Source organism: Zalophus californianus, chromosome 13 (assembly GCF_009762305.2).
Source record: "Zalophus californianus isolate mZalCal1 chromosome 13, mZalCal1.pri.v2, whole genome shotgun sequence".
NCBI classification, from domain to species: Eukaryota; Metazoa; Chordata; class Mammalia; order Carnivora; family Otariidae; genus Zalophus; species Zalophus californianus.
The window spans coordinates 31,902,727-31,927,332 of NC_045607.1; the positions used below are offsets into that span (position 1 = coordinate 31,902,727).

At 38.3% G+C, this 24,606-nt stretch overlaps 1 long non-coding RNA gene across 1 annotated transcript in view; it reads left to right on the plus strand.

The window, feature by feature from the left end:
- The window catches only part of LOC113934408, an 84,700-nt gene that overhangs the window by 35,988 nt on the left and 24,106 nt on the right, over positions 1–24,606 (plus strand). Inside the window, exon 2 of the long non-coding RNA XR_003523668.1 lies at positions 1,366–1,472. This is a non-coding gene — a long non-coding RNA (uncharacterized LOC113934408). The remainder of the gene's footprint in view (positions 1–1,365; positions 1,473–24,606) is intronic.

Consider the following 24,606-nt stretch of genomic DNA (forward strand, 5'->3'; position numbering starts at 1 on the left):
ATTAACTAAGAACCAAACACTTTGTAGTCTGGGGGAAAATGTATCTTTTAGAGGAGAATCTTTTGGAGGATATATGAAGAAAGCTGACCCACCATTAGTCTATAAACTTCCAAAGTCAGGGATTGTGTCTTTCCTGTTTGTTGCTGGACCACCAGTACCTAGCCCAGCTCAATAACAGTGAGTTGTCTAAGTAACTTCTAACACTGGGGCTATAATGTGCCAAGGGGCATGCGTATTGTGTTGAACTCTCAGGGACCATTTCAATAGGGAATTTAGTTTCCTTCAGTTCTAGGAAAATTGCCTGAGTTATTTCTTAGATACTGTCCTCTCTTCTGTTATCTCTATTCTTTCTTTTTGGAATTCCTATTAGTTAAATATTAGATCTTCTTTATTAATATTCTCATTTTTTTCTTTTGGTCTGCTCTCTGGAAAACTTCTTCAATTTTATCTTTCAATCTTTCTCTTTACTGTTTTCTTTTTTCTTATTCTCTGAATATCTAAATATTCCTTTTGTTCATGGCATCTTATTCCTGCTTAGTGAATCTAATTGGTTAAACAAACTCTCTGAAGATATTACTTATAGATTTTGGGGGAAGGGTTTCTTTTTAAATTCCTTGTATTATTTCCAGTTCTTCAGGCGGTAGTGGCTTTTCCTTCTCCTTCTCCCCCTCCTCCTCCTCCCCCTCCTCTTCCCCTTCCCCTCTCCTCCTCTTCCTCTGCCTCCTTCCTCCTCTTTCTCCTTCTCCTTCTTCTTCTTCTTCTTCTTCTTCTTCTTCTTCTTCTTCTTCTTCTTCTTCTTCTTCTTCTTCTTCTTCTTCTTCTTCTTCTCCTCCTCCTCCTCCTCCTCCTCCTGCTCCTCCTTCTTCTTCTTTTTCTTCTTCTTCTTCTTCTTCTCCTCCTTCTCCTTCTCCTCCTCCTCCTCCTCCTTCTCCTTCTTCTTTTCTGCTGCTTCTGCTTCTTCTTTTTGCATGTTTATATTGGTCTCTGTCTTAAATATTGATTGGTGGTTTTCCTGAAATGCCTGGTGATCCTTGGTTAGCTGTTCATATTTTAAAATGAGGCACTAAAAAGCTAACTGAAAACTTTGTATTTGTGGGCAAAGCTTGACAATTGCTGGAGTGGACTGAGCCACCCAGGCGCCCCTGATAGCAAAGCATCTAATGCAGAGGTTAGCAAACTATGGCCTGGGGGTCAAATCCAGCCAGCCCCCTGTTTTTATGGGCCAAGTTTTCTTGGAATGCATCCACACCCATTCATTTACATATTTCTATGGCTGCTTTTGTCTTAGAAATGCAGAGTTGAGTAGTTGTGACAGTAATATATGGCTTACAAAACCTATAATATTTACCATCTGCCCCTTCCCAGAAAAAAGAGCTTGCTGATCCCTGATCTACAGGCCACATTCTATGCTGCATGCTTGAAGAAAGTGGACACTCAGTCTGAACACAAGACATTGGAAGAGCTATATAATAGTAAGAATAATTTCTAATATTTTTTGAGTGTTTAGATGTGCCTGGCACTGGTAGGCATGCATTATCATATTTAATAGTGATTAAGGGTTATCTCCCTGACTAGATTATGCATTCCTTAATGTTAAGTTTATAGCTCCAGAATCCAGCATGTATGGGCTTTGAGTGAATGTTTGTTGAGCTAAATGAGCAGTGTTATCTTGAAGAAGAGATGAAAGCCCCTTCTTGGGGATCAGAATAGAAATTTTAGAGAAGCAGATTTCAGGTCATTGAGTCATATCAGCTCTCACTAAGGTAGTGAGATATCTGCCCTTGAAGAAGTGGTCACAAGAGCCTGGCTGTCCAGTTGTTCATGGATATTACCTAGGGATTTCTTGCTTTGGATGGCAGGTTGAACTACATGAAGTCTTGACTTCTAGGGTTCTGTCATTCAAACTAGGAGACCAAAGACTAGAACTCAGAACTTATAGTTGATATACTTCTCTTTCCACTGTAATATACTGCCTCCCTTAGAATTCCCACAAGAAGGGCTATGAGGAGTTGGTGTTGTTGTGGAAGGAACATCACAATGAACATAGGAGGTTTGGGGTTATAATTCCATTTCTGCAATGTATTTACCACATGAGCCCTGCAAGTCTTTTAATGCTTTGGGGCCTAAGTGTCCTCAAGTGAGGGGACTGGACTAGATAATCTCTAAATTCTCTTTCAGCTCTAAAATAAATTTATCCAAGGATTAGCAGGGCCCCTCCTATTGGGAGGACAGGACAGACTAGTTCAAACAAGATGTTTCCCTGTTATGTGTTGCCAGAGTACTGAGGCTCTGCTTTTAAAAATATTTTGCCCACCTCCTGATCCCATCCCAGTCTCAGCTACTCAATTTCTGTCCCCTGTCTGTCTCCCCGTTCCTGTCTTGCTTTATGGTACTTCTTACTTGGGAAATTAGATTTAAGCAGGCTGTAGTTTTTAGCCTTTCTTTAGCGTGGTGAAGGCAAGCCCTTTCTTGTTAAATTTTGCTCATTTGGCTAGTGAAGAACATGGAGCTGTTCAATGCTTGAAAGTTTGGGGATATTAACATTGACCTCAGAAAAGTGATTGGGCCTCCTTTATTTAGGGCACTAGCCATGGAGAGCTCAGATTTCTCATGGAGGAACATTTTATTCTTGGTGGAGACAGTTTCAGCTCCCAGAATGAGCCATCTACCCATTCCTTTAATAAAGTTATTTCATTAAAACTAAAGAACTTAACTTAAATTCTTTTAAGAAAAGATGACAAGATTCAACCTTAAGTGGACCCTCATCTAGCAGCACTGTTCTCACATCCCACTTGAATAGATATCAACTACTGTGGTCTCCAGTTACCTGTAGGCTTTTGTTTGAACTATCTTAAATTTAAAAAATTTCATTTGACTTAAGTGCTTAATATTCAACTGTTTTACAGTTGCCCATATTCCACGCTATATTTGACCATATAGTTCTTATCTCTGAATAGCCCTAAAAACTGCAGTGTCATGTTAAGAACTCCTTTTAGTCCAAGGCATGTCAATACGTGTTGCCAACTTACAACTGATTCTCATCCAGAAGATTAGCAAGGCCGCCACATGGTGTTCTTTTTTACGAAACGTTATTGCCTGCATTATAGCTAGGACTCGATGTGGTGACATGAATCCCAAATCTGCAGAATGGTACTCTTAATTCTGCTTGGGTGGAGAGCAACTTGAGCTCTCAGCATAAGCCTTTTATTTTGGGAATACCATTCTTTGTCATCATTTCTGCAAGGAATCTTAGTCAGTTATTAGGAATTTTATTTCGCTCCTGAAAATAATATTTCTCTCTTTTCATATTGAGATATCCAGATTTCATATCTTTAATGAACAATCTCTAGTGTTGATTTAGTTGCTGAATATCCTCCCCAGACATGTCTTAATTATTCATTAAGAAGCTGTAGGAATTCTAGGGGTGACTGGGTGGCTCAGTCATTAAGCATCTGCCTTCAGCTCAGGTCATGATCCCAGGGTCCTGGGATTGAGCTCCGCATCGGGCTCCCTGCTTCGCGGGAAGCCTGCTTCTCCCTCTCCCTCTCCCACTCCCCCTGCTTGTGGTCCCTCTCTCACTGTGTCTCTCTCTGTCAAATAAATAAATAAAACCTTAAAAAAAAAGAAGAAGAAGAAGCTATAGGAATTCCAGGTAAAAATGGAGCCTGGCTAAAAGTCCCTGGGGAAGTCTTTCTCAAATTTCCTACCAAAATGCCTGTAAAGACAAAGAAAAAAATATGATAATTTAAACACAAAAATAAAAACAATGAGCAGGATAGTCTCAAAATTGGGGGAAGAATCTTTACTAATTATAAAGGAAGATTGAGACAAACCTACCCCAGTCTCTTTCTATGGCACACTGAGTTGGCTTTACTACATGACACAAAAAACCTTTTGAAATGGGGGAGTGAAGGTATTGTGTTCCCTCCACTGTCTTGTTCATTATCAATACAACCAAGCAGGTGGGCTTTTACTCATGTGTGTTTTGTGAGACTGAGAGTATTTTCACATCATTCTATATCCCACAAATTAAAATTCTCAGAAAACAATTTGGATCTTGAGAAAATGAGGTCAGCTTTGGCTGAGTTGGAGAACTGGTGGAGGTATGTTGCATTTTCAGGGGAAAATTTCTGAAGGGTAAAGCTCTTTAGGTTTAGGTTGGGTCACAAACAAAAACCACCATGAACTAAACCCCAGTAATGGTGCATGCTGGGAATTAATTTTTGAGGAAGCCATGATGGGTTTAGGCTAGGGGTTAGGCCAGATGCTGTGCACATCTAATAAATGGAGTGGAGCCAAGAGTGCTTTAACTTCTCTGTGTTTTGATAAATACCAAGTATGAATAGATTTCAACTTGTTCAAAGATAAATAAGGAAGAGGTAAAAACCACATCAAGTGTGTGAAAAAGACTTTACTACAAGGGAAGAAAGTATCTAGAAGACCCAAAGGAAGAGCATATCTCGAAGTGATTTACTGGAGCGTCCAGAAACTGGAAGATTTCAGGGAAGTGTTGGCTTCCTCAATAGAATACAAAACATATGGATGTTAAAGAGCAGAGAGTAAATACATGGATAACTGGTATTCTTGAAGAAGACACTTAAACTAATGGAAAAAAACAAAGATACAACAGAAAAAGGGAGAGAGAGAAAGAGAGAGAGAGAGAGAAATGAAGAAACAGATTCTTAGCTATAGAGAACAAACTGATGGTTACCAGAGGGGAGGTGGGTAGGGGAATGGGTTAAATAGGGAATGGGGATTAAGGAGTACACTTGTTGTCATGAGCACTGGCTGTTGTATGGAAGTGTTGAATCACTATTTTGCACACATGAAACTAATATTACACTGTATGTTAACTATACAGGAATTAAAACAAACAAACAAACAAACAAACAAACAAATAAATAATCTCATCCTCCCCCCAAAGATATAACAGGAAAAATTCATGAGCAGAAGTAAGACCCATATTGAAAAAAATCATTGTGTTCCAGACAAGTCAATGCACAAAAGCACACATAGAATATATCCTGGCAAGAATATATCCTGGCAAGAATTTTAGTTCATAAAGTTAAGAAAAACTTTCACAAGCATCTAAGCAAAGAAACCAATACCTAAAAAAAAAAAAAAAAAAAAAAAAAAAATCTAGCTGTTCTTTGGCTTTTATTCTGAAAGCCTAAATTTAGAAGAAAATAGAGTATTTACATAGAAATTTGAGAACCAAAGTTTGTAAGTTATTGCTATTATACCCAGCCTAATTATCCTTAACTTGTGAAATAACAAAAAGACATCTCAGATATGCAAGGACTCAGAAATATGTACCCTTCTTGAAAACAATTACTTGGAAAAGCTTAAAAATGGAGAACTTAGGCTAGAAAAGGATTGTCCTTTGGTCTGAAACCGGTTAAAATAGGGATATGTCCAATCAGTGTTTATCAAATGATTTTCAGTCATTAAATTCTTTATCTAGAGGAAATCTCCCTTGAAAATCCCAAATATAAAACAGCTACAATTGTCATTCTTTGGTTAAAGAGGGTATAAAGAACCAAGAGGTCTGTCCACAGGCAGTCTGTGAGGTACCCCCTCAAAATGTTAGTACTCTATGGAAAAAAGTTTTAAAATCACTGCTCAAAAATAACTATTGTAAATCTTTCTATGGAACTGGATACAGATGTCAAAAAATGATTGATTATTAAAGGAGATTTATGATGGATAAATTAATTTGATAATAATTTAGATGTAGATATTATAATTTCTCTGACTCTGTTCTCCTGTTTCAAGATTGTTTTGATTATTCTAGATTTATTGCAATTCCATATAAACTTTAGAAGTGTCTTGTCAATTAAAAAAAATAAGCCATTGGGTTTTTATTGGAACTGAACCAAGTTATCAATTTGGAGAGAATTGGCATCTTTATATTAATATGATTTATCTTTGCATATTTTAGCTCTTTTTAAATTTCTCTTAATTATTTATTTTAGTATTCAGTGTAAAGATATTGTTTAAATTTTGTTTAAATTTCATTTCCAATTGCTGCTATATAGAAACATAATTGATTTTGCTTATTTAGTTTGTAACTTGTTTTTCTAAAATGTAATTTCCCAATTACTATTATACAGAAATGCAATAAATCTCTATATATTTACATAGTATATTTTGACCTTGTTCAACTCACTTCCTAGTTCTAGTAGTTTTTTGGTAGTTTTTTTTTGTTATGTTCTGTTAGCCAATATATAGTACATCATTAATTTTTGATGTAGTGTTCAATGAGTCATTAGTTGCATATAACACCCAGTGCTCATCACAACACGTACCCTCCTTAATACGCATCACCCGGCTACCCCATTCTCCTTTCTTCTGTAACCCTCATTTTGTTTCCCGGAGTCCAGGGTCTCTCATGGTTTGTCTCCCTCTCTGATTTCTTCCCATTCAGTTTTTCCTCCCTTCCCTTATGGTCCTCCTCACTATTTCTTATGTTCCACATATGAGTGAAACCATATGATAATTGTCTTTCTCTGCTTGACTTACTTCACCTAGCATAATCCCCTCCAGTTCCATCCATGTTGATCCAAAAGGTAGGTATTCATCCTTTCTGATGGCTGAGTAATATTCCATTGTATATATGAACCACATCTTCTTTATCCGTTAATCTGTTGAAGGGCATCTCAGCTCCTTTCACAGTTTGGCTATTGTGAACATTGCTGCTATGAACATTGGGGTGCAAGTGCCCCTTCTTTTCACTACATCTGTATCTTTGGGGTAAATACCTAGTAGTGCAATTGCTGGATAATTGGATAGCTCTATTTTTAACATCTTGAGGAACCTCCATACTGTTTTCCAGAGTGGCTGTACCAGTTTGCATTCCCACAAACAGTGTAAGAGGGTTCCCCTTTCTCCACATTCTCACCAACATTTGATGTTTCCTGTCTTGTTAATTTTTGCCATTCTAACTGGTGTAAGGTGGTATCTCATTGTGGTTTTGATTTGTATTTCCCTGATGCCAAGTGATGTTGAACACTTTGTCATGTGTCTGTTAGCCATTTGTATGTCATCTTCGGAGAAGTGTCTGTTTATGTCTTCTGTCCATTTCTTGACTGGATTATTTGTTTTTTGGGTGTTGAGTTTGAGAAGTTCTTTATAGATTTTGGATACCAGCCCTTTATCTGTAATGTTTGGTAGGTGTTTTAGGATTTTCTACATATACAGTCATGTCAATAAATACATATAGTACATATTTATCAATACAACTACGTACTACCTTCTTTTTCCATATTACAACCAATTTTAGTTTGAGCCTTTTTCATACTCAAGTCTGAGATCCCTCCTGCATCTCTTCTTGCAGTCATCACTTTTGTCTAACATTTTGGTGACACACTGCTTTTTATTCCTGTTTTTCTGAACATAACCACTGTTCACCTTTAGAATTGACAGTTTAATTTGAAAGCACACTGAAGGGGTTCACTTGTGTTTTTCTGCTGGGTTAAACTAATAATTTTTCCCCTTAATTGAAATACATATAGCTGGGTGACAATTAGCATCACTGGAAAATCATCCAGCATTGGTCACACTTCTGTTCCTAGCTTTGGAATTTCTATTCTCTGAGAAATTTGTCAGTTTTGACTACCTTTAATTGTATTGCCTTATATGAGACAGAAAATCATTTGCATACCCACAATTTTTCATTTCAGGGCTGCTACACAATATGATATTTTGAATCTCATTTTAGGCTAGTGTTTAAAATCATGTTGGGATGTCAATGCAATTAACTAATCCAAGGTAACAATTGGAGGAACATACCTTCCATGCATGGCTAAGATCACATGTATGTGGCAACTACAATGATGCCTAAACTTAGTCTTCTCTTTGGTCACTGCCAAATGTCTTTGATATATATTTAAAGATATAGTCAAAGTTCAGAAAAGTTGAAATTTGAAAATAGACTAATGAATTATAAAATGGAAAAATTGTTGAATTGCTCAATAAATTAAATAGCTGATTTTAAAGAAACGATCAATAAAGGTATGCATTTTTGGCAAGTATATTCAAGGAAAAGAAGAATTATATATATATGTAATTTAATTATATATAAATAATTAAAATAATTATTAAAGAATACCGTGGCAAGGGTTTTTTGTTGTTGTTTGTTTTTTTTTTTAAAGATTTTACTTATTTATTTGACAGAGAAAGACACAGCGAGAGAGGGAACACAAGTGGGGGGTGGGGAGGTAGAGGAACACTTCCTGCGGAGCAGGGAGCCCGATGCGGGGCTCGATGCGGGGCTCAATCCCGGGACTCTGGGATCATGACCTGAGTGGAAGGCAGACGCTTAATGACTGAGCCACACAGGCACCCCCATGGCAAGGTTTTTTAAAGATCTGGATAAAACAAATTATTTTTCTAAGAAAATTATATTGCCAAAATGACCTCAACTAGAGTTAGAAAACCTGAACATTCGTAACCACTAAAGAAATTATAAAAATTGTAAAATTATAAATTATAAAAATTATTTAAAAAGAGCTAACTCCTAGAAAAGCCCTAGGCTAAATGGATTTACAGACAATCTTAACAACTTTCAATGAATGGTTAATTCCTATGTATAAACTGCTCCTTAATAAACAGATGGTAAAGTTTTCAATTAATTTCACAAACCTAACAGAGCAATTATACCAAAACTTTAGAGACACTATAATGGATATAAACTATTTTTATTAAAAAATTTAAAGAAAATTAAAAATAAAGGTGCTGGAGACAGGCAGACAGTTTAAAAAATTTCTACTTAGTCTAAGAATTATATCCAATGAAAAGTAGAATAAAATTGAACATACAGTGGATTGGTGGTAGAATTAGGCTTAGAATTTGAAAAAAATTTTTAACCAACATTTTCTCATATTGAAGTTGTATGTCAAAAATCACATATAACCAAATTCTTTCTCTCTCTCTCTCTCTATGCATCCATCATCCATCTATTTATCATTATTAATTATAATGGCGAAGAACTACTGTACTAACAATTAAGGGTAAAAAATCCTTGAAGATTGCTCCCTAGAAAAGGAGTGAAACTTTAAAAAGTTGGAACCATAGTGTTTAGAAAGCACCCTCCAGTCCTGGATTCTGTTCTCTGCTGAGTTCTGGACTCAGTTCCTTCTGCAGGTCACCAGTTGCATGGATCCAGCCTCTGCTCAACTACCTACAATGAGATAAAAAGAAGATGGCAGTTTTGTGTATTCTCAGTCAGAGGTGACACAGATTTCATTGGTCCCAAAGTGTATGTAATTTTGGACACCTTCTTAAGAAAAAGAATACAAAATTAGGGCCTGGAAGAGTTTGTGCAACAGAGGAGCCCTGAAGTTTAAGCTTCATCAACCTCATAGAAATATCCCTCTTTCTCAGTTATTTCAACTCTTTTCCAAACGTAATTATTTTGAGACTTCTTACAACTGAGTTGCTCTACCTGATTTAACTTGGGTTATCGAAATCTCTCTCTCTCTCTCTCTCTCTAAAGATTTTATTTATTTGAGAGAGAGAGCGTGAGCACAAGCAGGGGTAGTAGTAGGCAGAGGGAGAGGAAGAAGCAGGCTTCCTGCTGAGCAAAGAGCCCGATGTGAGACTCTATCCCAGGACCCCGGGACCATGACCTGAGCCGAAGGCAGCCGCTCAACCGACTGAGCCACTCGGGCATCCCTCGAAATCTCTTCTTAAGTGTACTCAAAAATAGGCACAAGATCCTGTATTCTGACTAGCCTAGGATAACAAAGGACTATCATCTCCTTTTATTTAAGAACTTTATACCAGTGTTACTGCAGTGATAATATTAACTTATAAAAAAACCCCACAATACACAGATGATAGAACTTGATCTTAAGTCATCTAAAACATTTGTTTTACTGAGAGAGGTAAATTTTGTTCTTCTCTTCCACTCTACTTTATCAGCTCATATCCAGATAATTTCTCTCATACCACAACCAACCAACAACAGCAAATAATAATGAACACTAGTGAATATTTATTTATTGAATGTGCTAGGCACCATTCTAAGTACTTTACACAACTTAATTTATTGATTTATAATTTATCCTCACAAAATCCCATAAGGTAGGTACTTTTACTATTTTTATTTTACACACAAGGAAACTGAGATACAGAAAGGTTCAAACTTGCTTGAGAACCTTACATCACACCATATACAAATATTAACTCAAAATGGATTTAAGACTTAAATATAAGAGCTAAAACCATAAAACTCTTAGAAGAAAACACAGGGCTCAATCTTTATGATTATGGGTTTGACAGTGGTTCCTTAGATTTGACACTGTAAGCACAAATAGGGAAAAACAGATAAATTGGACTTCATCAAAATTAAAAAATTCTGTTCATCAAAGGACACTGTCTGTGAAAAGACATCCCACAGAATGTGAGTGAGAAAATATTTGTAAATCACATATCTGATAAGGGTCTAGTAGTATCCAGAATCTATAAAGAATATTCACAATTTAACAACAGAAAGATAAACACCTGAATTAAAAAAAAGGGCAAAGGATTTGAATAAAAATTTCTCCAAAAAAGATATGCAAATAACCGACAAGCATATTAAAAGATACTCAGTGTTACTCATTGTTAAGAAAATGCAAATAAAAATACATGAGATACTATTTCACACTTACTAGGATGGCTATAATAATAATAATAATAAAACCCATGAAAAATAGCAAGTGTTGGCAAGGATGTGGAGGAATTTGAATGTTCTTACAATACTGTCAAATGTAAAATAGTACAGCTACTGTAGAGAAGTTTGATAGTGTCTCAAAAGTTAGATATAGAGTTATCATACTACAAAGCAAAGATTTGAAAACAGGTGTTCAGGCACAAACTTGTACACAAATCTGTATAGCAGCACTAGTCACAATAGTCAAAAGGCTTTGGAAAACAACCCCAATGTCCATCAAATAATGAATGGACAGACAAAATGGATAGTATCCATGCATTATTATTCAGCCATAAATATTAGTCACCCTGATTCCCTAACCCTAAACTTATAAAAAAATAAAAAATAAGAAAAAAAATTCTTCACCTTTTACCAATTCTTCTATAATAGTCAGGCCTCTTGATTGCATGTGATAGGAACCCATCTAGTTTACATGAAAAAGGAAATTTATTGGGAGGCTCACAAAACTGCAAGAACGGTGGGGGTAGAGTTGGGCCTTAGGGACCTCTGGAATTAGGGACTTGAATATCTATGGGGCTATCTCTCTTTTTTCCTTCTTATCTACTATTTTTTGCTTCTCATTCTGTGTTGGTTTGTTCTTTCACTCTTTATTTTTTCCCACTAGGTGTGAAACATAGCTACTAGCAGCTTCCAGGCTTATGTTCCAACTTTGTCTTCTGAGAAGGACTCAGTCTCTTTTACAAGCTCCTGTTTGAAAAATCCTAGTAAGGACTCTGATCAGCTTGGTTGGTTACATACTCATCACTTGGTCCAACACCTATGGGTGTGCACACTAAGATTGGTAGTCTTCACTGGTGTCATTAGTAGAGCAGGTCTATTTCATCAGAAGAAGAGGTGTGCTTCCTAAAGAAGAGCCGGGCAAAGAAAATAATAAAAATCCACAACGCCTACTAAAATTATAAACCCATAACTCATGTTAACTTCCATAAATAACTTACTCATTTGTGTAACTTACCCACCTTGGCACTCTCTGTTGTAATTCTCTCCTCAGACTATAAACCCTAAAAATATGGGAAATCACTGGGTTCAGCTGATATGCATAGTGCCTAGCCATTGATTTCTTTTTTTTTAATTTTATTATGTTATGTTAATCACCATACATTACATCATTAGTTTTTTTTTTCTTGATGTAGTGTTCCATGATTCATTGTTTGCGTATAACACCCAGTGCTCCATGCAGTACGTGCCCTCCTTAATACCCATTACCAGGCTAACCCATCCCCCCACCCCCTCCCCTCTAGAACCCTCAGTTTGTTTCTCAGAGTCCGTAGTCTTTCATGATTTATCTCCCCCTTCGATTCCCCCCCCTTCATTTTTCCCTTCCTACTATCTTTTTTTTTTTTTTAACATATAATGTATTATTTGTTTCAGAGGTACAGGTCTGTGATTCAGCAGTCTTACACAATTCACAGCGCTCACCATAGCACATACCCTCCCCGATGTCTATCACCCAGCTACCCCATCCCTCCCACCCCCCACCACCCTCATTTGTTTCCTGAGATTAAGAATTCCTCGTATCAGTGAGATCATATGATACATGTCTTTCTCTGATTGACTTATTTCGCTCAGTATAATACCCTCCAGTTCCATCCATGTCGTTGCAAATGGCAAGATTTCATTCCTTTTGATGGCTGCATAATATTCCATTATATATATATGTATGTGTATATATATATATATATACCACATCTTCTTTATCCATTCATCTGTCGATGTAGCCATTGATTTCTATTCAAGATGCCATCTCCCCTTCACTACACTTACTAAAAAAAAAAGAGAAAAAAGAAAAAAAAGAACTATCAAAACTCCCTCACTTGCCTTTCACTTCTTATTGCATTTCGGTTGACTTCCACACCCACTGCTCTACCGAGACTACTCTTAAGAAAGTTGACAATGAGGTCATATGATACATGTCTTTCTCTGATTGACTTATTTCACTCAGGAAACAAACTGAGGGTTGGTGGAGTGGGGGTGGGTGGGAGGGATGGGGTGGCTGGGTGATAGACTTTGGGGAGGGTATGTGCTATGGTGAGCGCTGTGAATTGTGCAAGACTGTTGAATCACAGATCTGTACTTCTGAAACAAATAATGCAATATATGTTAAGAAAAAAAAAAGAAGAAGATAGCAGGAGGGGAAGAATGAAGGGGGGGAAATCGGAGGGGGAGACGAACCATGAGAGACTATGGACTCTGAAAAACAAACTGAGGGTTCTAGAGGGGAGGGGGGTGGGGGGATGGGTTAGCCTGGTGATGGGTATTAAAGTGGGCACGTTCTGTGTGGAGCACAGGGTGTTATGCACAAACAATGAATCATGGAACACTACATCCAAAACTAATGATGTAATGTATGGTGATTAACATAACAATAAAAAATTTAAAAAAAAAGGAAAGTTGACAATGGCTTCTCTATGTCAAATCCTATGGCCTCTTCCCAATCTTGATCCTACATGATGTTTTTTTTCAGAAGCCTTTTTCTGTTGATATGCTGGTAATTTACCATTCCCTCTGACCAGTGCTCCCTAGCCTGTGTTGCTAGCTCCACTTTTGTCTCTGCCTCAAACTCAGGTGTTCCCCAAGATTCCGAGCTCAGCCTTCTCTTCTGACTCTCCATAGACACCTCCATGGTTTTGCTTTTCTCTGTAGGTATGTGGCTTCCATGTCTGTTGTTGCAATCCTGAATTCTAACTACCTCTTGTATGTCTTCATATAGACCTCTGCACATCCTGCAATTTGAATATTTATTTTGTGTCTATATCACACCTTATTTCTAAAGGAATCTTAGAGGATTCAAACTACCATTTTCACTTCCTGTTGAAATTTTACTCCATCTTCAAGGTTAATCTGAGAGGTGCCTCCTCTAGGAAGCTTCCTTACATTCCTACCATATAACGAATGGAATCACCACTTGAGATCTTATGTTATTTTAATTGTACCACTATCATAGATTCCTATGATAAAAAAGTTGTGTCTGCATCCCCAATGACTTGGGAGTTACTTGAAGTCCGGGACCAACTTTTGAATCCTTCTTTCTATTCACCTGTCCAACTCGGAGCATAAGATCTTACAGATAAGAGAGAGATCAGAAATGGCTCTACTTCTGGCCTCTCTGAATTAAACTAGAACAGGAGGGCAGGACTTAGTAGAAATCAAAATCGGTGGCTTTATAGCAAATAAAAGGGAAGTGTTCTTTTATAGGCAGGGAGTCAACTTGTTACTTATCTAGGTAGAATGTAGAAGATGAAAATGTACATGGGTCCTGTAAGAATTTAACCAAACTTACATTTAAGTTTAGAGAGATGCATAAGGTCTTACCAGGCAAAAAGAGGGGCATGCCTTATCTTTCAAATGTAGGCCATGGTTGATAATTACTATGATTTCTCAGGACTGTCCAGGCTCATACAGGACATCTAGTCACCGACAGACTTGGCAACAGTTCAATTATTCTGTTCAATTCAGATCACCAAGCTGGCTAATACATGCTTTCCACTTCACTGCAAGCTCTGGAGACACAAACGCTTGTCCACACCCCAGAATGAATCCAAGCTGAGGTTCAGCACAATTAGTTATTTGTTTCCTTTAACATCTGAACCTTGTGAGATTCAGCCACCTCCTGGGAACCAGCCCTCTGCCAATGAGGCATGAATAAAACAGAGAAGGTTCCAGCTGGCATCACCTGCTGTGTTTTGCCTTATTTCTCCACGCACATTTCTTGACTTCTAAAATCCAGGGCCTCTCTCAAGAGGATGCATGCCACTTGGGCTGGGCCTCTGAGACCTTGACTCTGTTGTTGAATTTTTTATTTTTGAGTCTCAGTCTGACTCAGGTATTAGACAGTGAATCTGAGACCCTGATCCTCAGATTCTCACATGGTTCCGACCCCGGCCCCCCTCCCTCACCTTCCCACCCTTTCCAGGCAGCCCCCTGGATATTATTAATCTTCAGATCATATAAAATCTGGTTAAAAGCTCATCTTTTAAGGATGCCTATACTCTGCCAGGATTTCTCTATTGTCCTATACGGTGGTATTTATATTTTCATGATACAGCTGTAAGCCATGGTATTGTTGAAGTCTCACCGTTCTTTCCTTTCTAGTAGCTCTCTGTGAATACACAGATGAAACTTTCTCCTCATTTCCACTGCCATCATCTTAGTTTAGCCTCTTGTGACACCTCAGTGTTGCAGCAGTTAAATTCCTGGATTTTGCAGCCAGATGACTTGGTCTTAAATCCTGGGTTTGCCATGTCCTAGCTGTGTGGCTTTGGGTAAGTCACGTAGTCTCCCTGTGCCTTGGTTTTCTCATCTGGGAAACTAGGGATCATACTCATACTCATCTCTTAAGGTTATTGGGATGATTAAATGAGTTAATATATAAAGTGCTAAGAGTACTACCTTGCTTATACAAGAGCTGCAAAAGTGTTAGTTGTTAGTATTTTTATTGTTATTATCCCTCATACAATTCAAAACTGTTTTGCACAGAACACCAGTTCAGTTTTTAAATGAAAATAGGTTATTTTCCTATAGTTAAGAGTCTCTTATGGTTTGTCTCCCACTCTGATTTCATCTTATTTTTATTTTTCCTTCCCTTCTCTTATGTTCATCTGTTTTGTTTCTTAAATTACACATATGAGTGGGGCACCTGGGTGGCTCAGTCAGTTAAGCGTCTGCCTTCGGCTCAGGTCATGACCCTAGGGTCCTGGAATTGAGTGCCGCATCAGGCTCCCTGCTCAGCAGGAAGCCTGCTTCTCCCTCTGCCTTCTGCTCCCCTTGCTTGTGCTCTCTCTCTCTCTCTCTCTCTGACAAATAAATAAATTTTAAAAAATTACACATATGAGTGAAATCATATATTTGTCTTTCTCTGACTGACTTCTTTTGCTTAGCATAATACACTTTAGTTCTATCCATGTCATTGCAAATGGCAAGATTTCATTCTTTTTGATGGCTGAGTAATAGTCCAGTGTGTGTGTGTGTGTGTGTGTGTGTGTGTGTGTGTGTGTGTGTGTATACACACCACATCTTTATCCATTCATCTGTCAATGGACATCTGGACTCTTTCCATAGTTTGGCTATTGTGGACATTGCTGCTATAAACATTGGGGTGCAGGTGCCCCTTCGAATCACTGTTTGTATCCTTTGGATAAATACCTATAGTGCAATTGCTATGTCATAGGGTAGCTCTATTTTAAACTTCTGAGGAACCTCCATACTCTTTTCCAGAGTGGCTCTACCAGCTTGCATTCCCACCAACAATGTAAGAGGTTGCTGGAAGGGAGATGGGTGGGGGGATCGGGTAACTGGGTGATGGGCATTAAGGAGGACACTTGATGTAATGAGCACTGGGTGTTAAAGGCAATTGATGAATCACTAAATTCTACCTCTGAAACTAATAATACACTATATGTTAATTAAATTGATTTTAAACTTAAAAAAAGAGGGAAAATAGGTTATTTTATAGCCCTTCTCTATGTTGGCAAAAAGCAAAAATTTAAACAAAGCCTCTTGTAGGTAGGATGCTTTTGAAAGGAGTTCAGTAAAGATGAGGTCTTCTAAGTGCAAGTAGTCCTCAGAGATGAGACCAGAGAGGCAGATGAAGGAAAAACTGTAGAGAACCTTTAACACCTGGTGAAGTTGCTAAAGGTTATAACAAAGTCAGAGGAGAGCCCCTGAGGGTTTCAAGCATGTGTATGTATGTGGGGGTGGGGGACAGACAGTGAGCACTGAGAGATTAATCTGCAGGAGATGCCCGACTCATTTCAAGGATAATAGGGCTCATTTGCAAAGCCAGTCCAATGGAGTCTGGGTTTCATTCATTCATGAAAAATTCCAGTGGTCATTTACTCCTAGATGCCAGGTATTTGCTAGGTTCTGAAGATACAATGATAAGTAATGTTCACACGGTTTCTGTCACAGTTTATGACATGGAGTTCGTTGTCTAGACGGAGAGAGACACAATTAAAATAAGCAGCTACCACGGCATGGTAAGTGCTGTAGAGGGCATGGAGACCACCTCTTCCCCACTTCATCTCACCCATTCCACCTCTGGAGGAGCTAGTGTGTGAGTGGGATTGACTCCTAACTCTAGTGGAGTTTGATTAATGTAAACCTGTTGCTTCTAACTTTGATGCACATTCCAATTACTGGGGGAATTTAACAAAATTACAAACACTAGGGAGCCACCCTTAGAGATGAACTGATGGGGGTTGGAGCCTCAGAATAGGTAGTGGTTACACAGCTCCCTAGATGATGCTAATGCACAACCAGGGCTGAGAACCAGTGGGCTCTCTTACTTTTCTTGCTAGGATGTTTTGTTCAGGAGTTGTTCTGGAGATGAAGCACATAGACCCATGGCAGCCACAGTGTATCCCTGCCCCTGGTCATTGAAACTAATTTAAGTGGGGTGGGGGGTGGGGTGGAGAGTAGGGGTGGTTCCATCAGAATGAACCTTAGTACTTTCGTTTGATGATTCTCTCAAGTGACACTTTCTTTTTCCCATTTGTAAGCAATGAAATTGTTGCTAGTAACCATATTGCAAAGCCAACTCATGGAGTCAAACACAGCCAACAGAATGTCAGAGAAAGGGGACGGGAGTCCTGAGGAATGCATGCTTACTGCTTCCCTACCTCTGGACTTTCTAGTTACATGCACTAAATGAACCCCCTTGAATGTTTAAGCCAGTTTGAGTTAGGTTTATTAGTACTTGGAACAGTAGTGTGACAATAAAAACATCCTGATTGATTGAAGAGATATGTTATGGTAGATTCAAGGTGCTCACCACTGGGAAAATATCAGAGAAATGAGTGTGTTCTGGAGAGGAAGAAGATACTCCACTTGTTGTTAGAGGAGCAATGTGACATTTTGGAAAGAGTGCGGGCTTTAGAGTTGGACACACCTGGGTTTCAATTCTAGTTCTGCCACATACTGGCTCTCTGACCTAATTTTGTCATCTTTAAATTGAGGGTATTGGGCGCCTGGGTGGCTCAGTTGGTTAAGCGTCTCCTTTTCACTCAGGTCAGGTCATGATCTCAGGGTCCGGGGATCGAGCCCCGCATCGGGGCTCTCTGCTCAGCGGGGAGCCTGCTTCTCCCTCTGCTCGTGCACTCTCTCTCTCAAATAAATAAATAAAATATTTAAAAAAAATAAATTGAGGGTATTGACAGAACTTGTAGGATAGTGATAAGATTTCACTGAGATTAATTATGAAGCTGGCCGGGCCCAGTGACTTTTGGTACATTGTAGATACTCAAAATATGATGGCTATTGCTTCTCTAGTGGTAGCTGCTACCAGAAAAAGGCGATGAAAGGTACCAGGTCCTGAGATTAGGGGGTTAGGGACTGAATGGCATACAGTAGGGTTCCATAGGGACTATAGCCAATGGGATGGGACTGTGAAGTCTCACCAGGACTGGATCTGATAGGGTGCTGACATTATTATGAATAGCTGGAATAAGAAGGGACAAAAATTGGAACAGAAAGTTGTATGCTTAAAGGACTATTTCTTGTAGGCAGGATTATCTGGTTGGACTGCCCCCTTTGTTGTAGGAATTAATGTTGCTCAACTATAACAGAAACATCCTCTGGCTTGTATCCTGCTGGATAAAAGTCGATAAATTGATGTTTGTGACCCAGTTCATTCTTTTATCCCTTATCTGGAGTAAACATGTACAAGATGAGTTACAGGACAATCGGACTTGTATTCTAGTCACTTTGAATGAATTCAGGAAATACTCTGGTGTTTGATGGGACTCGGAAAACCACATTATTTTTCTTTGCAAAAATTTACAAAATGTTTTTAAGATGGGTTATTTCTCCAGAAAGTTATGCAAACTGTTGCATAGTAATTCTTTATTAATCTCTACTTTAGAAGATATCTTTGCTTTGCTTTACTCCTAGGTGCTAAAACAGCGTGCTGCACAAAATTGACGGCCCGAACTTCACACCTGGAGTTGGGCACTAGAGTTAGCCAGAAAAAATTATGAAAGGATAATCTGGAACCTACCCCAGTCTGTTGGATCGTTCCTTCTCTACACCCTAATGTTATGGCTTCAGCTGCAATTTAAAACAAATTTAAAGAAATATAAGCAACTAAGGATAGATACCTTTTTCTTAACTAAGCTTTAACTATAATCTGTCATTGCCTGCTGTAAGCTCTAATTTTTTTTTTCCTTTCTTCACTCTATTCTGAGGACATTGTCTTATTTTCTCATACTTAGACATGAGAGCTTAACTGTTATTAACAGAGTTTCTTGCTCAGCCTTTGGTATGAATCACCTTGCTAGGTTGTCATTTTCCAATCATATGAAGGCCTTGACTGGCTAACCATTTTTATGTTACTCCTCTCAATTTCGCATGTCTGATGCGGGGGGAAGGCATGGGCTTTAGGTTCAAGACCCAGCTTTGCCTAATTTATCTTTGTGATTTAGGGCAGCTACTTAGCTTCTCTAAAACCTAGTTTTCTCTTCTGTAAAATGGACAATAACTGAAATGATAGGATTATTATGTATGTGAAATAATAAAATACATAGACCACCTAGCCTGGTACCTGTACATGGTGAGTACTCAATAAATTTTAATTCCCTAATATCTCCTACTCCTCTCTTTTGAGGCTTCTAATTGGGGTAAAATCATTTGCACAAAATACTAATTATTATAATTTAACCGCTCTAACAGCTTGTGACATACTTTAAAACTTATCCTCAAAAGAATGATGCCTAATTTTTCTTAGGCTTAAACATAAAGTTCACTGCATTTATTATTTGCCCCAGAATGCTGAGAGAACTGGCAGTTAATAATTCACAGCTATTATCAGTGATCTTTGATAAGATATGGAGGGTAGGAGGGATTCCAAAAAACTTGGAATGAGCAAATATTCCAAATTTCTAAAGGAAGAACAAAATATATACCCTCACTGCCTGCCCCACCATATGATAGAGTAGCTATCTTGATATCAATCTCTGGAAAAATTCTAAAAATGCAACTATACTTAGGATTTGTAAGCATTTAGAAAAGAAAGCCATGATTGTTAGGAACTAGTGTGGATTCACTAGGACCAGGACTAAATATTGTAAGTCCTGTGGATCACATCAGTGCTGTAGACATAGTATATTTTGATGCAGCAAAGCCTCTGACAAAATCCTCATGGTATCTTTGTAGATAAAATACTTAGAGAAATGTGGTTTGGATTATCTACCTATCTTCCATCTTTTTCTTTGTTTAAAAAGACTTTTGGTGGCTTTAACAATACATAAAACTCAATAAGATGACTTTCCCTCCCCCTCAAAATAAAGAAGTGAGGAAATTAGAGTAAATGGAAAAAAATGTTAGGGAGAGTAAGACGAAACCACAAGTGTATGATTAGTCTATGAAATGTTTGCCATGAGATTCTGAGATTATGCCATACTCTGTACACTTTCTAGAGGTGGTTTTCAGATTTTGCTGTGGTCTTCCTAATAGTCCGTGCAAAGAGGAAACATCATAAATAAAAGTGTCTATAAGAAAGAAAAACAGTACTGAGAACAGAAAGAAACTTCTGTGGGTTCTCGTAAAGAGGACATATGTCATATAGTAAACCATCTGCTCAGTACATCCTCACATGAAATGCAGTGGTGATTTTCAAGGCTGCTTCTTATGAAGTACCTTTGTGTGGGCCAAAGAACTATTGTGTAAAAAAAAAAAAATCTATGGGAAATTGGGAGTCAGGGGTCATGAGAATGCCATGCAATTCTCTGGTAGTTGGGAGAACGCTTTTACCATTAGGTTCTAGTTCAAAAGACTGACTTATAAAACTTCTCCAAAGATCATTCATTAAAGGATTGATGTCTCTAATGCTCTGCTCTATCCTTGGATACCCAAAATAATCATCAAAGATAAAACCATAAAACACATTCCTTACATTTTGGACAATGAAAATTTGGGAGGGGGCACCTGGGTGGCTCAGTTGGTTAAGCGACTACCTTCGGCTCAGGTCATGATCCTGGAGTCCCGGGATCGAGTCCCACATCGGGCTCCCTGCTCGGCAGGGAGTCTGCTTCTCCCTCTGACCCTCTTCCCTCTCGTGCTCTCTATCTCTCATTCTCTCTCTCTCAAATAAATAAATAAAAATATCTTTAAAAAAAAAGAAAATTTGGGAGGGGCAGTGGATACAGTTAAGTGGTCTTCGTACCTGAAATGTTGGGTTACAGTCTATAGAATAAAATTTGGTAAATCTAAATGTATATAAGATAGTGGATTTAGGTTAAAAAGCAAATCCTTGAGTCAGAGAATCAGGGACACCCTGAAAGCAAAGCAGACTGTTTGAAAAGGACCCCAGGAGCATCTGTGACTGTAAACTCAGATGGATCAATAGTGTAATGACTTCTAAGAAACCTAAATTTGCATCTATAGAAGCAATATGCCCACAGAGTCGCGTTGTGCTATGCCCTGGTTAGATCACATCTGGAGCCTTGTGTTAAATTTTCACACCATTTTCCAAGAGAGATATTCAGGCAAAGGTGAGTATCTGGGGTGCTGAGGATTCTAAAGGAAAATTAAGGGAAACTGCAAATGCTTATCTTGGAAATGAGAAGACAAAGGCATATAGAGGTATTATGTGGATAAGGGAATAATTTCTTCCTGGATTATTCTAGAAGGAATTATGAAAAACCAATGATTTTTTGTACAGGAACACATTAAAGAAAATATTCTGAGAGCTATCTGAAAAATCAAGATTGCCGCTCTTATGAGTAGTGAGGTTCCTATCATTGGAAGAAATCAAGGAGAGTATATATTTGCCAGGAATATTATAAAGGATAGTTTGTTGAAGGTGAGAGATTGTTCTAGGTGACCTCCATATTCTCTTCCACTTCCAAGATTTTATGCACCTTTCTCTGAAATGGCAGTCAAAAAAAAAAAAAAAATCCACCAGTTATTTAAGGAAGAAAATCAATCTAGTCTCAGACTATTGTTAGTGCCTCAGAAGATCTGCCCCCAAATGACTAAGTTAAAATAACACAAGCAGAAGATGATGAATCATGCCGCTTTGCCTAATGGTCTCTAACGTGCAAAGCCCAGGCTCACAGCTGCCACTCTGTGCCTACGTGGGGAGGGAGAACTAAATTATGGTAGGTATGACACTGTAATGTTCCCAGTTGGTAGCTTATGTGTATGTGATTACCTAGGATTCCTTACCAGCTGTTTTTTAACATTAGTCATACTGATTTAAAACAACCACCCTCTTTTCATTTATCTCAATAAGCACTGTTCTTTTAGGAGGAGTAAGACATTTCATTTAAAAGTGTAAGCTTTTCTTAGTTCTTGAGTGCATGTGATATGATTGTATACATATGTCCTTCACGGGGTCATTGTGAGTCTCAGGTGAGGTAATTAGTGAGGTTATATACTCTATCTTGTTATTCTTGACCTGGGTCACTCAGGTGGGCAGTTCACGGGAGTGGGGAACATTAGTGTCCTTCTTGGGCCAGAATAAAGAAAGTAAAATTTTAGTGGGTGGACAAGCTTTTGGAAGGGGTCCACGGAAGATGAGCAATCAAGACAGATGGTCTTCAACTACCTCTCCCCATTCCCAGTGTGAGGGGACTTAGATGGGTGGGTTTTCTTTCTTGGTGCTCCTGGAGCTTGAATGGGCAAAACCTTGAGGTGTGCTGAACTGATACAGGAATATGATTGTACTCCATCTGGAATAGGGATGGGGTCACTAAGGGTAAGGATGATCAGGGCCTGGAAAGACCCCTGGAACAATTTAATCAGGGGTCGAGTGGGGAGGAGATTCTGAAAGCTCAAGTCCAAGGTTTAAAGCCAGAATAAGAACCAATGGGGTGTCTAGATATTAGAAGCTAGAAAAAAAACCAAACAAACAAACAAACAGATGAAATCTGTCCAAGCAGATTCTGCTAAAAGTTAGGTTGTTGGCTTCACATGCTAGCTTTATTATGTCTCGTTCATAAGACATGTATACCCTGTTAGTGGGAATGTAAATTGGTGTAACCTTTATGGAGGCTAATCTGGAAATATATATTAAAAGCTTTTTTAAAATGTGCACCACCTTTAATCTAGTAATTATACTTATAGCAATGTATTCTAAGGAAATAATTGTCTACAAAGAAGTGTTTACCAGGATGTTCATTAAAGTATTATTTAAATAGCCAAGAGATATAAAAACATATGCCCAGAACCTAGAAGTTGTTTAAATAAAGAAATAATTATATATTCATATAATGGGATATTATGCAATCATTAAAATTAATTTTTCATACATTCATACATTGCATGTGAATATTGTTGGAAGTGGCTTTAACTGGAATTAATGGAGTTGTTCTGAAGTTGCCATTAAATGGTAGGGATCAAATCTGCTCTGGTCAATATTTCTCTTATTCTCCAGGATTGGACACTGTTACAGTCCTTTATCATCTTGCATATCTCAGGGTCACCAAGCTGGTGATGGGTAGCTTCCCTTTTCTTAGAACTTCTTACTTACACCTTTTCTGGAGTTAGCATGAAGGCTTATGCATATCAGTATTTATCTGATGCCTCTTCCTCCTCCACATAGGCTCTGACCGCTAAATATTGGCCCTTGTGTTCAGTTCTTGGATCTATTTGTTTTCTATCTACACTTACTGGTAATCTTTTCTAGTCTATGGCTGTTGATGACATCTTTGTGCCAATAACTCCCAAATTCCTAACATGACCTCTCCCCAAGACTCAGATGAACATATCCAACTATTTATTTAAGGTCTCCACTTTGGCAGCTATTCAACTCAGATGTCCCAAGCTGAATTCCTAAACATGCCCACTGCAGACCTGCTCTTTCCACAGTGCTCCTTGTCAGGTAAACGATAGCGTTATTCTTTCAGTTTCCAGGGATAGAAACCTTGGTGACATTCTTTACGCTCCTCTTTTTCTCATACCCTGTATCAAAACTGTCACCCTATCCTGAGGCTGTATCTTCTTTTGAAATCTGTGCGGAATCTGACTGCCCCTTCCCACCCATTCCTCTACCTTCTGGTTCCAGCTACTGTCTCCCTAATGGTTCCAGCCTCCTACTGGGTCTCACTGTTTCCACTCTTGCCTCTACACTCTATTTTCAACAAGGTAATTCTCCTCATGTCATGTCCCTTGTCTCCACTCAATATTCACCAAAGGTTTCCATCTGTCTCAGAAAAGAATTCAAGACTTTCCATGATATATATACAAAGCCCTGTGTAACCTTACCTCTGGCTACCTTTTCTGACTTCATCTTTGATTACTCTTTTCCTCATTCCGTTCTACCCACATTGTTCCCTCCATAGTGTTTCTAGAATATGCCCAAGTAGTTTCCTGCCTCAGGGCCACTGCCTGGAATGCTCTTCTCTACTGCCCTCTGTGGTTCACCCCTCCACTATGTCAGTCTTTTTTGTCAAGGACTTTCCTGATCCATGCTATTTAAAAATCACAATCTCTTTCCTCCCTCTTGTCTCCTTCCTTGCTTTCTTTCCCTCTGTAGTGGCTACCACCGTTGAACATACTTAATTATTTCTTATTGTCTGTTTCCTCCAGGAAGAATGAAAGCTCCCCTGGGACAGAGATTTTTCTTCTTTTGTTCACTGGTTTATCCCAAATATTGTGCATGGTACATATTAGATACTCAATAAATATTTGTTGTTGAATAAATCTATGAATGCTGTATCTGAGGAAATACCAAAGTGTTACTCTTAGTGCTAAGGTGATGAATAAAGTTCAGGGTCATTTGGAAACTTTTAAGTGCTCGTGGGATGAACGATTGCTTTAATATCATAAGATGTCCAGTGGTAACAAAGGAAAAGTCAGATAAGACCTCTGAGGCTCAATTAGGATGACTGGTGTTCCTTCACTCTCTTCTGGTGATGTTTCTGTCACTTGACATGGGATATATCTTGTTATGA